The sequence below is a fragment of the Culex pipiens genome, chromosome 3 (genome assembly GCF_016801865.2).
Source record: "Culex pipiens pallens isolate TS chromosome 3, TS_CPP_V2, whole genome shotgun sequence".
In the NCBI taxonomy this organism is placed as follows: Eukaryota; Metazoa; Arthropoda; class Insecta; order Diptera; family Culicidae; genus Culex; species Culex pipiens.
Genome location: NC_068939.1, coordinates 85033256 through 85047755, shown reverse-complemented (window position 1 = coordinate 85047755; position 14500 = coordinate 85033256). Strand labels below are relative to the sequence as shown.

The following is a 14500-nucleotide window of genomic DNA, read 5'->3' as shown; positions in this document are numbered from 1 at the left end:
TTGGCCTTCACACTTGAAGCAGTCACTGGAGGGCGCACGCGTTGATGCATCGCTCTTGGAAGATTCTGAAGATCTGAAGAATGCAATCCAACTCACACTCACGGGAGGACCTCTCGACAGATTCAAGGTGATCTATTATTGCTCAACCGACAGACAAACTCACTTGCCTGGGACGGAGGTGGTGGTCTGATTTTTCTTGGGGGACTTAACTCGAAATCTAAAAGTTCAAAGAAGTTACAGAGTTGTGGAGATTTGCTCTAAATTTGAAAAAAAATATTAATTAATGTTCAAAAATACTTCACATCATAATCTCGTCACTCGTCGTTCTTGTTAATCGAAAATGACAATCCTGTTGATGTCGGGTTTACAATTAACTCCTTAACAAAGTGTCCAATCTTACCCTCTACAAAGTAGCACTTTTTACGCGCGACGATCGCTCGACTTATTACCATTCAATCAGCTTTCACCATCACAAATGGTGATGATGATGAACCAAGAAGTGTGCTGGTGGTAATTTGTCACCCATCATCAGAGAGAAAGTAAATCTCATTTGCTCACACGCGTTGGCGCACTTCCGTCGTCGGCCAGTTGTCATCAATCATAATCACCCGGGTCCGTCCCCTTTTCCCTCTCTCCAACCCAGGTTGTCAGAATGTCATGACGGGTTGCATGATGCGTGCGCGCCGCCCTCCAGACTTAACCCGTTTTTCCTTGAACCAGAACGTTCATCCCTTTTTCCCCTTCTGATGCTCTGCAGACGATCGGCTAAGCCACACAAAGAAGGACACTTTCCTCTAAAACCTGCCGCGGGACCACTTCTCCGAAAATCCGTCTTGTTCGTTCGTACTCAGTTGAGTTTGAGTCATGTTCGGTGGCAATTAAATGCCGTAATTTATGGCCTTATCCAGGGTGGTAGAATTCGAGCAATCTTCGAACTCCTTTGGAGGTGTCAACGGGCTAAATTTGGACTGATCTGAGGATTTTCTAAAACAGAAGTTCTACAGAAAATGAGCATGAATCATTCATTCGTTTGTGATTTTTTTTCTAACGGATGATAATGCAAAATCGCTTTGTTTAAGTTATTATAAACGAACTGAATCCACCGAAGTGGGTTTTGCCTTCCTCACTCATAACTACAAATGTGTCGTATGATTGATAAGGACATCATTTACATCGAAATAAGTAAGACCCGGTTTCAAAAAAGCACAATGGATATCACTTAAGAGCAATTGTTTACGTTTTCGCAAATCGACTGTCCATTGTATTTTGATTTCGATAAATATTTTTCCAGCGATTCGGTTGAAAAATTAGGGCTAATTGGGTAGCACTTAGAAATATGTATCTTTCCTAAATACCTAAATTTAAAATTTCAAGCTTTCAAAAAACTTAAAAAACTCGGATGCATGATTTTTCATAAAATGCTTTAAATATAAATACAGTTATGCATTTTCCGAACTGTGATCCCAAAATTCAAAATTTGAAGATCGTCTAAAGGTGTCCTATTTGATATTTTTTTTTGCTCCCTGATTTTTCGGGGAATTTTTGAAGCCTAAAAAACAAAACTAAAATTTTCAATGGCTTTAGTTAAGCATGACATGTTTTGTAAACAACAGTGCTTAACATACATAAATCTAAGATCTTAAGCTTTAGGCAAAAACAATTTTTATGCAAAAAATAATAATAATATAAATAATAATGGAAACATTAATCTAATCAACAGAAACAATTTTAAATGAATTTTCCTGCGTTGAAAATCATATCTAGCATGCTTGGGATCGATTAAACATATTTTGATTTTTTTGTGCAATTCCGATGTATGATGTATCCGATTATCCGATGATTCCGATGTACTACATGCAAAATGTTTTGCTTTTTCTTCTTTAATACATACATTTTTTGGAAATAAATTATTGCAAAACAAGTGGGCTTGTGTAAAATGCATTTTATCACAATTTTTTCATTAAAATGTTAATACCAGTACATGAAGTTTCGATTTTTTTTTGCTCCCCCAGGGAATTCTGCCCCGGGATGGACGCACTAGCCATATCTCAGTAACCAAGGTCGGATCACAATAGTAGTTTATGCAACAAGTTGCAAAAATAGGATTTTTTCAGCACGAGTCGTACATTTATCCAACGAGGTTCACCGAGTTGGATAAACACGACGAGTGCTGAAAAAATTAAGTTTTTTCAACGAGTTCCATACAACATTTTTTTGCAATTCCGAAAAACACCCATATAGTGAAATTTTAAGTCAAATTTTCATGTATTTGTTAATAAATCGTTTAATTCAAAACAATGTTGAAAAGTGTTACTTTTCGAAACAAGTGCTGAAAAGTTCAACTTTTCAGCACCCATTTCAGTGCTGGAAAGTAGAACTTTTCAGCATTTATTTTGAAAAGTGTTGCTATTCGATTCTGTTATTTTTGGTACAGAAAAGTAGGCTATTTCGTCGTTCAAGAATGACAGGAAAAGTAAGTAGTTTCACGACGGAATTGCAAAATAGTAGTTTATGCAACAAGTTGCAAAAAGAGGTTTTTTTCAGCACGAGTCGTACATTTATCCAACGAGGTTCACCGAGTTGGATAAATACGACGAGTGCTGAAAAAATCAAGTTTTGCAACGAGTTCCATACAACATTTTTTGCAATTTCGAAAAACACCCATTGAGTGAAATTTTAAATCGAATTTTCATGTAATTTGTCAATAAATCGTTTAAATCAAAAAAATGTTGAAAAGTGTTACTTTTCGAAACAAGTGCTGAAAAGTTCAACTTTTCAGCACCCACTTCAGTGCTGAAAAGTAGAACTTTTCAGCATTTATTTTGAAAAGTGTTGGTATTCGATTCTGTTATTTTTGGTACAGAAAAGTAGGCTATTTCGTCGTTCAAGAATGACAGGAAAAGTAAGTAGTTTCACGACGGAATTGCAAAAAAGTACTTTTCGATAACAAAATCAATTTTACGACCAAAATTTTAATACATTTTTACAGTCACCGAAACCAGCCTTAAGTTCAATTGGTTTGTTTTTCGTACATGGATTCCTCCAGCATAGTTAAGATGTTTTACTGCTGTATGAACCATTTTTAAATGTTTTTTAAGCAAAAATTACTTTTGTTAGCTTGGTGAATTTAGGCCTAAATATGAATTTTGAGTATTCAAATATTTTTCCTACTAAACTAGTTATATTGAAAACAACAAACACAATTGCTGTAACTTTCAGAAAGTTAATATTTTGGATGAATAAGAAACATGATGCTTAAGATTTCTTTAAGTTGTTGAAAGGAGATCAAATTACCCCAAATATTTTGAAAATTCAGGTTTCAATATTTTATCAAGGCGCTTGGCGTGACCCAAAGAACTCTTTTGATCAAATACTCTTACAAGTCAAACATAGTTGAAAGTATGTATGTAAGGATGTAACAAAACGGCTGAATTTTGCGGGCATTTCAGGGAATGATCCCCTTGGTGTATTGAGCCCGAATCCCAATTATGAGCTTGATGGTTGCGACAAGACCTGGTGCTTTGACTTTGAATTTTAAAGGGGATTTAACCCGTTAATTTTCTGCAAAGCCAGCGATTTTTTTCGCTAAAACCAGCGGCCGAGCAAAATCAAAACCAGCAACATAGTTCTGCTGGTTTGTTTTCGTTAATTACTGCCGAAATATCAGACAGCAAAAAAATCTAGCTAAGTTCATCGCTGTTTTCAGCGTAGCGTACACTGAAAATAAAAAGAAGTAATCCAATTCCTAAAATTTAGGAATTTGCCAACTTCTGCCAGAGAAGTCATCCAATTCCTAAATTTGCTGGCCCAATTTAGGAATTCTGATACTTCTTTGGAAAAATGAGCTTAAACTGACAGCAAAGCTTCTCTTGCGCAACTGCGCCATCTGATATTGAAACTCGGAATTATTCTTCAGAGCTTAACAGCCTGAACTTTTGTTCTCGAGAGAAGCTGCTCAAGCTTGACTTGTTTCGACAGGATTCTGATGATCGATCCACATAAATGCCAGATTAAAACTTTTTCATTTACAAATATTTTCAGATGATGAAAATTTAATAATTCGCTCAAATAAAAAAAAATAATATCAAAGTATTAAAAGAATAAAAAGTATAAAAAGTATAAAAAGTATAAAAAGTATAAAAAGTATAAAAAGTATAAAAAGTATAAAAAGTATAAAAAGTATAAAAAGTATAAAAAGTATAAAAAGTATAAAAAGTATAAAAGTATAAAAAGTATAAAAAGTATAAAAAGTATAAAAAGTATACAAAGAATAAAAAGAATAAAAAATAAAAAAAGTATAAAAAGTATAAAAAGTACAAAAAGTATAAAAAGTATAAAAAGTGTAACAAGTATAAAAAGTATGAAAAGTATAAAAAGTATACAAAGAATAAAAAGAATAAAAAGTATAAAAAGTATAAAAAGTATAAAAAGTATAAAAAGTATAAAAAGTACAAAAAGTATAAAAAGTATAAAAAGTGTAACAAGTATAAAAAGTATAAAAAGTATAAAAAGTATAAAAAGTATTAAAAGTATAAAAAGTATCAAAAGAATAAAAAATATAAAAAGTGTAAAAATTATAAAAAGTATAAAAAGTATAAAAAGTATAAAAAGTATAAAAAGTGTAAAAAGTATAAAAAGTATAAAAAGTATAAAAAGTATAAAAAGTATAAAAAGTATAAAAAGTATAAAAAGTATAAAAAGTATAAAAAGTATAAAAAGTATAAAAAGTATAAAAAGTATAAAAAGTATAAAAATTATAAAAAGTATAAAAAGTATAAAAAGTATAAAAAGTATAAAAAGTATAAAAAGTATAAAAAGTATAAAAAGTATACAAAGAATAAAAAGAATAAAAAATAAAAAAAGTATAAAAAGTATAAAAAGTACAAAAAGTATAAAAAGTATAAAAAGTGTAACAAGTATAAAAAGTATGAAAAGTATAAAAAGTATACAAAGAATAAAAAGAATAAAAAGTATAAAAAGAATAAAAAGTATAAAAAGTATAAAAAGTACAAAAAGTATAAAAAGTATAAAAAGTGTAACAAGTATAAAAAGTATAAAAAGTATAAAAAGTATAAAAAGTATTAAAAGTATAAAAAGTATAAAAAGAATAAAAAATATAAAAAGTGTAAAAAGTATAAAAAGTATAAAAAGTATAAAAAGTATAAAAAGTATAAAAAGTATCAAAAGTATAAAAAGTATAAAAAGTATAAAAAGTATAAAAAGTATAAAAAGTATAAAAAGTATAAAAAGTATAAAAAGTATAAAAAGTATAAAAAGTATAAAAAGTATAAAAAGTATAAAAAGTATAAAAAGTATAAAAAGTATAAAAAGTATAAAAAGTAAAAAATGTATAAAAAGTACAAAAAGTATAAAAAGTATAAAAACTATAAAAACTATAAAAAGTATAAAAAGTATAAAAAGTACAAAAATTATAAAAAGAATAAAAAGTATTAAAAGTACAAAAAGTATTTAAAGTATTTAAAGTATTAAATATATTTAAAGTATTTAATATGTTTAAAGTATTTTAAGTATTTAAAGTATTTAATGTATTTAAAGTGTTTAAAGTATTTAAAGTATTTAAAGTATTTAAAAGTATTTAAAGTATTTAAAGTATTTAAAGTATTTAAAGTATTTAAAGTATTTTAAGTATTTAAAGTATTTGAAGTATTTAAAGTATTTAAAGTATTTAAAGTATTTTAACTTTTTTAAGTATTTTAAGTATTTTAAGTATTTCAAGTATTTAAAGTATTTAATGTATTTAAAGTGTTTAAAGTATTTTAAGTATTAAAAGTATTTAAAGTATTTAAAGTATTTAAAGTATTTAAAGTATTTAAAGTATTTAAAGTATTTAAAGTATTTAAAGTATTTAAATTATTTAAAGTATTTTAACTATTTTAAGTATTTTTAACTATTTTAAGAATTTAAGAATTTAAGAATTTAAGAATTTAAGAATTTAAGAATTTAAGAATTTAAGAATTTAAGAATTTAAGAATTTAAGAATTTAAGAATTTAAGAATTTAAGAATTTAAGAATTTAAGAATTTAAGAATTTAAGAATTTAAGAATTTAAGAATTTAAGAATTTAAGAATTTAAGAATTTAAGAATTTAAGAATTTTAGAATTTAAGAATTTAAGAATTTAAGAATTTAAGAATTTAAGAATTTAAGAATTTAAGAATTTAAGAATTTAAGAATTTAAGAATTTAAGAATTTAAGAATTTAAGAATTTAAGAATTTAAGAATTTAAGAATTTAAGAATTTAAGAATTTAAGAATTTAAGAATTTAAGAATTTAAGAATTTAAGAATTTAAGAATTTAAGAATTTAAGAATTTAAGAATTTAAGAATTTAAGAATTTAAGAATTTAAGAATTTTAGAATTTAAGAATTTTAGAATGTTTTAATTTTAGAATTGTATGGAGTGTGGACACTTGAAGAACTCTCCCCCCTCGCCGATTCGCTGAATTCCCCGCTTTCGAAGTGCCCACGTAATTACCCGTTACGAATGGCCCACTGTTTTTTTTTATCTCAAATTGTTTTAATAAAATTGATTTTTTTTTTCTATTTTTAGCACCAAATATAAACCTTTTGCAGTTGAGGGATAGATTTTTAAGTGGTGGATTGTCAAGGGTTAAGTTTTGAAGCTTTCAAACCAAACACAAAAGCATTGAGAAAAAACGCAGTAGGCTGCTGTCGAATAGAGGAGAAAATCATGACGTCACAAATGAACTCAAATCACTCAAAGTTCATTTTGTGAGTGACTTTAACATTTTAGCCTAGTTTGACAGCTACATTGTCCTCAGTTTTTTGTGGGAGAGAAAAGGAGGCGAATACTTTATGAAAATCATACCTGTCAAAATTCCTAGCCTCAAAATTTTGTCGCGAGTTGCTTTTCTCCTCTATTGGTTTGTTCCGGTGAAAAACGGATTTAATCCGGGTTACTGACCAGCATTCGATGGAATCGGCCATCAAGCGGATGCCGGAACAGGTAAATACTTCTTGCAATCTTAGATTTAATCTATTGAACAAAAGGTTTGGGTTTTATAGTGTAATCAATCTTTTTAGTTTCAGTTTCGCTAATCCGATTCCCGATCGATGACCGCTGATGGCCCGGCGCCTCCGTACCGCCGTTACGCGCTCCTCCCTGAACCATCTCGGAAGTGGAAGCGCTGGAAGCCGTGGCAGGGAGGATTAGGTTGGACCGCGAACCCGTGACAGCGGCTCTTGCTGCCGTTTCCAGACCAGCTTCTTGGGAACCATGTTTCGGATCAACAATGGAGGTGAGGATCGTCTCTTGAAGGGGAATTTCGGTGGTGATTCTAGAGTCTGAATATATTTTCTGTCCAGTTGACCTTCGAAATTTCCTAACCTATACTTTTCTTTTCCTCGTTTCAGTGCCAAAAAGCTCCGGATGTCAACGACTGAGATGGTCCGTCCGTCATTCTGGCCAAGTGTGTGAAGAACCAGTGCAAACAGACGTTATAGCGGTAGCTGATCTCAGAGTTGATTGACGGAATTCATCATACTTTTGGAGCAAAGTTTAACTAAAAAGCTAAATTTTTGTAGCAATGTGGTTGAGTGTCGTGGAATTGACCACTCATTTTTAATTTAATAATTACAATTTCAATTGTGTTTTTATTAGAATTTAACAGTTCTGTCCCAGGATGTTACATTTGCAATTCAGAGATTTGGAGAACCTTTCAACTGAGATCAATTCATAAGCCTTTGCAGGGAGGGTACATGTTTCTAAGTGTAAATTTTGGTAGCTGTGTGCTCTTTTAGGGAAAATTTAATAATAACATAATGCTGAATTACCAAAAAAGTCATCAATTCCAACGCGTAAGTAAACAAAACCCGGAGTGTTGAATGGAAGCTTGTTTGCAAATTTACCAAAAGATGCGGAGTTATGTTTTTTGACCTTTGCCAACAAAGTTTCACTTGTTGAAAAACAACAATGTAACTAATAAATTCATCCGACTTCTAGATATTTATTATGTTATCTTTTGGCAATGCTTCCTGCCCAGCGAAATGTCTCCTAAACCCAGTACAATAATTTCCTGGTTGACTTTGGCACAAGCTGCTGCTTGTAATTTTTTGTGCAGGCTGAGAAATTAGCAACTTCTCCCCATCCTCCCTACGTGTATGGGCAGCTCCCAAGTTTTTATTGAGAAACAAATGATGCAATATGGCTTATCTGGACATAAGGAATCGATGGACAAAATTCATCCAAAGACCACAATACAGAGAAAAAAATCGAAAAGCTAGAGAATTGCTCTTAAGTGGTCATGACATGAGATAGGGTTACAAGTTCTTAAAACAAATATTACTATTTGAAAGGTTTCTCCAATACCTATCCTACGATGGATCGAACGGTGGATTTGGACATATTTCCACCGGAATACTGGGATCTGGTTTCCAAAAATCACGACCTAATTGGTTGTTGACTGTTTCGTGACATAATTTTCAATAAATCTACTTTATAATTATTTTAAGTGTATCAAAAAGGCACTGGAACATGATTCAAGAATAAGCCAATCATTGCAACTCGGTACCATAAACTACCATAAACTGTAGTTGCATTATAATACTGATCGGTGCCAATGTCCGCGGTTCGTTACACTCTTCGAAATTACTGCGCTATTCATAGACAAGTGCGCTGTCTCCACTATCGCAACCTCGCACAGTCCTACCAACCACGTTTCCAAACTTGCTGCTGATCCGTGGTTCTGTTCCGCCGGGGCCACATGGAGAACACTCCGAACCAACTTGAAGATTTCCCAAAAATAGCCCTCCCGGGCGGCACTTCGAACACCAAAAAACTACTGGCCTGAAGCCCGGTTGATTCTGGACTCGCTCGGGTTTGGTGTTCAATGAACATTCCTCCGGTGCAAACGGCGTCGATTTTCGTCGCAAGGTCAAAAACCTGTGCGGTTGCTTGCCTTCCCTGGCGTACAGATCGCCGGTCGGTCGGTTGCCGGCCGGTGGGACACCGCGATGCAAGTTCTGCGCATCAGGACCACTAATTAGATGCCAACTGAGTGCTGCGTTGAGGGCACTATTTTTAGTGCACGAGAAGTACACCAGCGGGAGTGGTGTGGTGATGGAGCACGTTTTTTGGAAAAAGCAGCTAAAATTGGCAGTTTAGTAAGTTGCTTAGTTCCATGTAGGTACTGGGAACATCTCTCGAGCTATCCCTTAGAATTTTGGTTCAATATTTGTCTGAAGATAAGTTAAAAATTCACAATCCATCATTTAAACATTACAAAATTAAAATAATTCTAAAAACCACAAAAAATAGAGCCAAGGGTTACTGCTAGACACCGAAGAGAGGGAAAAGTCGTTGCCATCGAAGAAAGTCACCTTAAACCACAGGATGGACGTATGACTAAGTGTGTTTAGTTTATAGTCGAATGTGGTAGGGAAATAAGCATTTTATGGGTTCATTACCTGATGATGGTACAGAAGTTGTCGCCTTAAATATATACGCGAGAGGTCTCTTCTCTTCTGGTGCGTTGAAGAAAAATGGCAAACGGAAAACACTAGACAGCTACGTGAGCGTAGATTCCAGAGTATGAAGGACTAATTGATGAGTGCAACAAGCAGATGGATGAACCACATGAGGTACTAAAAATTGTTCAGAAACTTCCTATCAGGGATATTTCCTTACTGCGTTTACCAAATTGTTTCGTATTCTGTGTGTTCAAATTTACATAACAAATGATACATTTCAAAAAGTTGTTTTCAAGATATTTTAAAAACCTATTTTTTTTTGTCTCAAAATAATGGCATTCAAAACGATCAAATGATACAATCCAGACTCGATTATCCGAAGTATCGATTATCCGGAGGTTTGTATGAGACTTCGAATAATCGAATCACGAACAAATATTGTTTTTTTTTTTCATTTTTTATTCTTGTTTTTAACATTAAATTCGAGTTCTGCAATCCCATTTAAGTCAAATTTGAATAGGTGATTGCCTATTAAGTAATAAAATGCATTTTTTTAAATACTTCGTCACCGCACTTTATCGTAGTTTAGGAGTCATACTTAAGCCACGGCTACGTCACGACTGTCATCCACATATAAAAAGGGTGAAGTCAAAATCGAACCAAGATCGAACCAAGTTTTTAGCGCGTGGCGTTTGAAAAGGTCGCGCATTGGACATTAACTACAAAAATTAAAACTTTTTTCAGTCCTTTTTTCTTTAAAAAGATTTACGTTTAATCCTAGGTTTAATTTCAAATTTGAACTTGGGAACCATTCAATTCCATCGAGAACCTAATGTTGGCAAATCAGCACTTTGGTTTTAAATTACAGCTAGTTTAAATCATTTTCGTCTGAAATTTAGCGTAATTAATTTAAAACCAACGGTCAGAACGGATCAAAGTAATTTTATTTTGTTTCAAGGAAACTTAAGCTATTCAGTTCAGTGTGTTGTGTTGTATTGCTTGAATGGTCAAGCAGAACTTTGATTTATTCATCTAATAAATGTTAAAAATGGAAAAATGTACGTAATACTTATAACTATCTCGCATATACATGCAAATATAGTGAAAACTAACAAAAACATAATTTGGGAACATACGGGTCATACAACCTTTTCAAAAACCACACGTAAACAATATTGACAGCGCCTCTGGCGGGGACTTCAGGAAACTGCATGTGTGTCAGATCCCTGACCAAGTGGCCACCTGATCTTGAAAGTGGTCAAACATAATTTCTTTCGAAATGTCACGGCATTTGAGATGCAGCATAATGAGGTTTGGACCAATCCATCAAATGGCCGGACATAGGTTATACGGAATCTGACGGAACCGGTTCCGGCTAGGCCAAGTGGCCACCTGGTCATGTAAATGGTCACAAATATTTCCTTCCAAAATTTCAAAATTAAAAAAAATGAGCTCATTTGAGGTAAAAAAAATGTTTTTGTTAAAGTCACATTGCTCAAAACTTGATTCAATCTTGTTGGAAATAAACCTGGCAGCACTTCCTTTTCATGCGTTTTGCTGTGTCAAAACGTAAACATTCCAACATTAAAGAAATTGTTTTTTTTTCTACAAAATGGATAGTTCTGTTAGTTTTTGGTATACAATGCTATACTTTCTATACATCAAATTGAAGGAAATTGTCTGTACTAAAACCTGTCGAGACTAGTTTTTCCAAAACATTGTTTTGTTTTCTGCTACACGAAGGGGAACTTAGCGAAAATGTTACGTTCAACAAAAGTTGTTCACAAATTACATATTTCTATGAGCTAGAGATTACCAACAAAGCTCATATTTGCACAAGACATACTCTGAAATGTCCTTTAGAACCTGTCGGGATTGGTTTTGCGAAAACTTTAACCGTTTTCGAAAAATTTGGATTTTAGTAAAAAAGTCCCCGGGTGATCAATCGTTAAGCTCGACAATCAAAAATAAGACAACGAATTTTTTTTTCGTGATTCGATTATCCGAAGTTAAGCCTTCGGATAATCGAGTCTGAACTCGTTTTTCAACACAACACGACGTGTTTATCAAACTTTTGCTAAACAAAATCATAATCTTTTAACTTGTTTCTTGTCGTCTTTATATTGGTTCTAATTGGCACTCCCTTTTTTCGAAAATCATGATATCTGAAAAACACGAAATATCAAAAGTTTGAGAAGTCTAAAGCATAAAAAGAATTAAATATATATGACAAAGTACGACCACAGCTGTCGGGTTGAAGCCGGTTGGGCAGTAAATTTCGAACCAAAATTGTTTACTCTCATTGCCGGAAAATTAACACATTATTATGACGCGTCGCGAATCCTTTGTAGGCACAACACACGAACACGTCACAAACCGAGTCACACTCGTCGTCGCGGTTCAGCAGCTGTCGCCATCCAGCGTAGGGTTAAATAGTTTATATTTACTTTGAGTTGTCTTTATTGCTCCATGCAGTTCAGTCATAATTGAGATGGTCATAAAATGTCTCTTTATATTAGAGTTGAATGTCAACTGGAATTTTGACCTTTTGCAAAGTATTTTCGTTTTTTTAGTTTTGATAAGTAATTCTTAGTGCGTCCAAATTTCCCGGGTTTTGAATTTCCCGGGAAACGGGAAAAATATTTTTGAAATCCCGGGAATTCCCGGGATCCCGGGAAATTTTTGAAGCAGTCATAAAATCTATGTTTTCATAATATTTGATACGTTTTCAAGCTTAAAATCATAAATTAGATCAATAATAATAATTGGTGACAATCTACACTTCAATCTAAACAAGGACGACAGTTTTTAAATAACTTAAATTAAAAATAGTTTTTTTTTGTTCTTTGCTGTGCTTTGGATAAAAAAAAACTACAAATTTCAATTCAATGTAATTAAAATTAAATAAGTGTTTTATAAATATATTTCTTTTATATATTTTTTATATGCCTTAACTAGAAAAGCTAGAAAAAATTCTTTAAAATGAAAAAACGAGAAGCGACAACAAAACCAGAGTTTTTTGTTTTAAAAAAAGGTCCTATAAGTCTTCAATATGCAGTGATGTCAACCATCGCGACGCTCATTTTTGGTTCGCGTCACATTTTTTGTTTGTAGTGATTTTCAGTTACGGAATTTGACAAAGTTGTGTATGAAGGACATGTAGAACACACCAAATCGTACAACTTTGCTGAACATAGAATTGATTTTTGATGAATACAAAAAAAGTTACAACCCGTTCTGAGGTCTGAAATCTTCTTGTAACTTTTTGCGTATGAATTTTACAGCTATACAATGTTCTGATGAAATGTTGCTGTTGGTGAGTTCTACAAGTGCTTCCAACACCATTTTGTCGAATTCCGTAACTGAAAAGCACAACAAACAAAAAATGTGCCGCGAACCAAAAATGAGCGTCGCGATGGTTGACATCACTGTTCATATGTTTATAGGACCTTTTAAAACAAAAACTCTAGAAATAAAATGATACCAGTCAATGTAAAAATTCAGATAAGTTTTGATTGTCTTATTTTACATAAAACATATTTTACTAATAGTCTTTAAGTTACTATCACCAACTGGGGAAAATCAGAACTACAGGCTGAAAAGGTACAGGAGATTTCAGAGCAATAAATTTGGAAATCGGACTTAAATAGCTGTCTTATTTCGTTACATTTGTCGTGATTTGCCTCAGATTCCGGTGTTTGATGAAAAATAATTTATGATGATATTTTTTTTTTCAAATTTAAAATCCCAAATAAAAATATAATACCCAGTCTTTAAAAAAACATAAATTAAATACAAAATATTAAAAGCACCAGGCATTTTGGGGAACTGTGAAATAAAAAAAATATACAATGTTCCCTAATAAGCCAAATTAAAGCGAATATATGCCGAATACAAATTTTAATGCTTTAAAATTCGTATCGATCACTATGTATTCAACTGTTCATCTATTTCTTTAACCAAATCTGAATTTCCAGACCAAAATTTGATTTTTTTTTTCAATTTCGGGAATTTCCGGGAAAAATTATGAAAATTCCCGGGATTCGGGAATTTCCGGTTTTTTGTCCCTGGATTTTTGTCCCGGGAATTCCCGGGATGGACGCACTAGTAATTCTTGAAGTTTAATCGAATGATTTTAATTAAATACTTATTTCAAATTTCCAACATCTCATTTGAAATAAGGTTACCTCCAGTTCAATTAAAAAAACCAAACCAATAAAAGTGGCGTTAGTCACCGGCTATACAACTGATCTCCCAAGAACCGTCCCGGCAGATTGGTCCTCATGAGCTCGTGGTGGCCGATATGATTTATGCTTGACAGTTTATCCGAGAGGGGATGCTAAATCTTGACTCTCTTTTGGTTTAAAATTATGGTTGTGGCGTATGCCACTTGGGTGATAGTTGTATTTTCATAGTAATTTTGATGGACATAAGTAGCAAATAAAAAAAAAGAATTGCAAATACAGAGTAATTCTGTTGAATTTCGCATTTTTCTAGAATTTTATTTTGTATTTTTTGATTTGAATGATTTTTTCCATGCATTCCCTATGTCAAAAGAAGCTACTTTGCATCAATAATTTTTCAAACATCTTTCGATATGTCGGTGACAAAAAATAGGCTTGTGAATATTTGATAATCTGTATCTTAAGAAGGAACTTTCTCATCGACTTGGTGTCGTTGGCAGAGTTGTAGCTTTTCAGCAGAAACAGGTACACGGAAAACCCATTTCTTTTAGCTTTTTATTAACCCTCTACCACGGGATTGAAACTCGTCTGAAAAACCTGTATCATTTTCTCAATCAAAACGGTGGCGCCGCGTGGTGGTAGCTGCCCTGTTTATTACACTGTGAAATTATCCATGGCTAATCCAAGGAACCAAAAGGTGACAACAGAAATGTCCGCCCAAAAGGGGTGCTGCAAAAAACTTTTTATTTTTAAAAAAATTCCTAACAAATCAGCAACGAATTACAAGTTTGATAGTCGAACTGCACTTAAAAGTTGGGTTTGTTATTTGTTTTTGCAAAACCGCATATGTTTTAACAAAAGTGCGAAAAA

At 32.5% G+C, this 14500-nt stretch overlaps 1 protein-coding gene and 1 long non-coding RNA gene across 2 annotated transcripts in view; both read left to right on the top strand.

Moving 5' to 3' along the window:
* Positions 1 to 14500, top strand: part of LOC120418995 (uncharacterized) — a 456309-nt gene that overhangs the window by 122314 nt on the left and 319495 nt on the right. The window lies entirely within an intron of this gene.
* LOC120419003 (uncharacterized) lies at positions 6898 to 7480 on the top strand. The gene is made up of 3 exons (XR_005605648.1): positions 6898 to 6984; positions 7062 to 7276; positions 7392 to 7480. It is a non-coding gene; the product is annotated as an uncharacterized LOC120419003 (long non-coding RNA).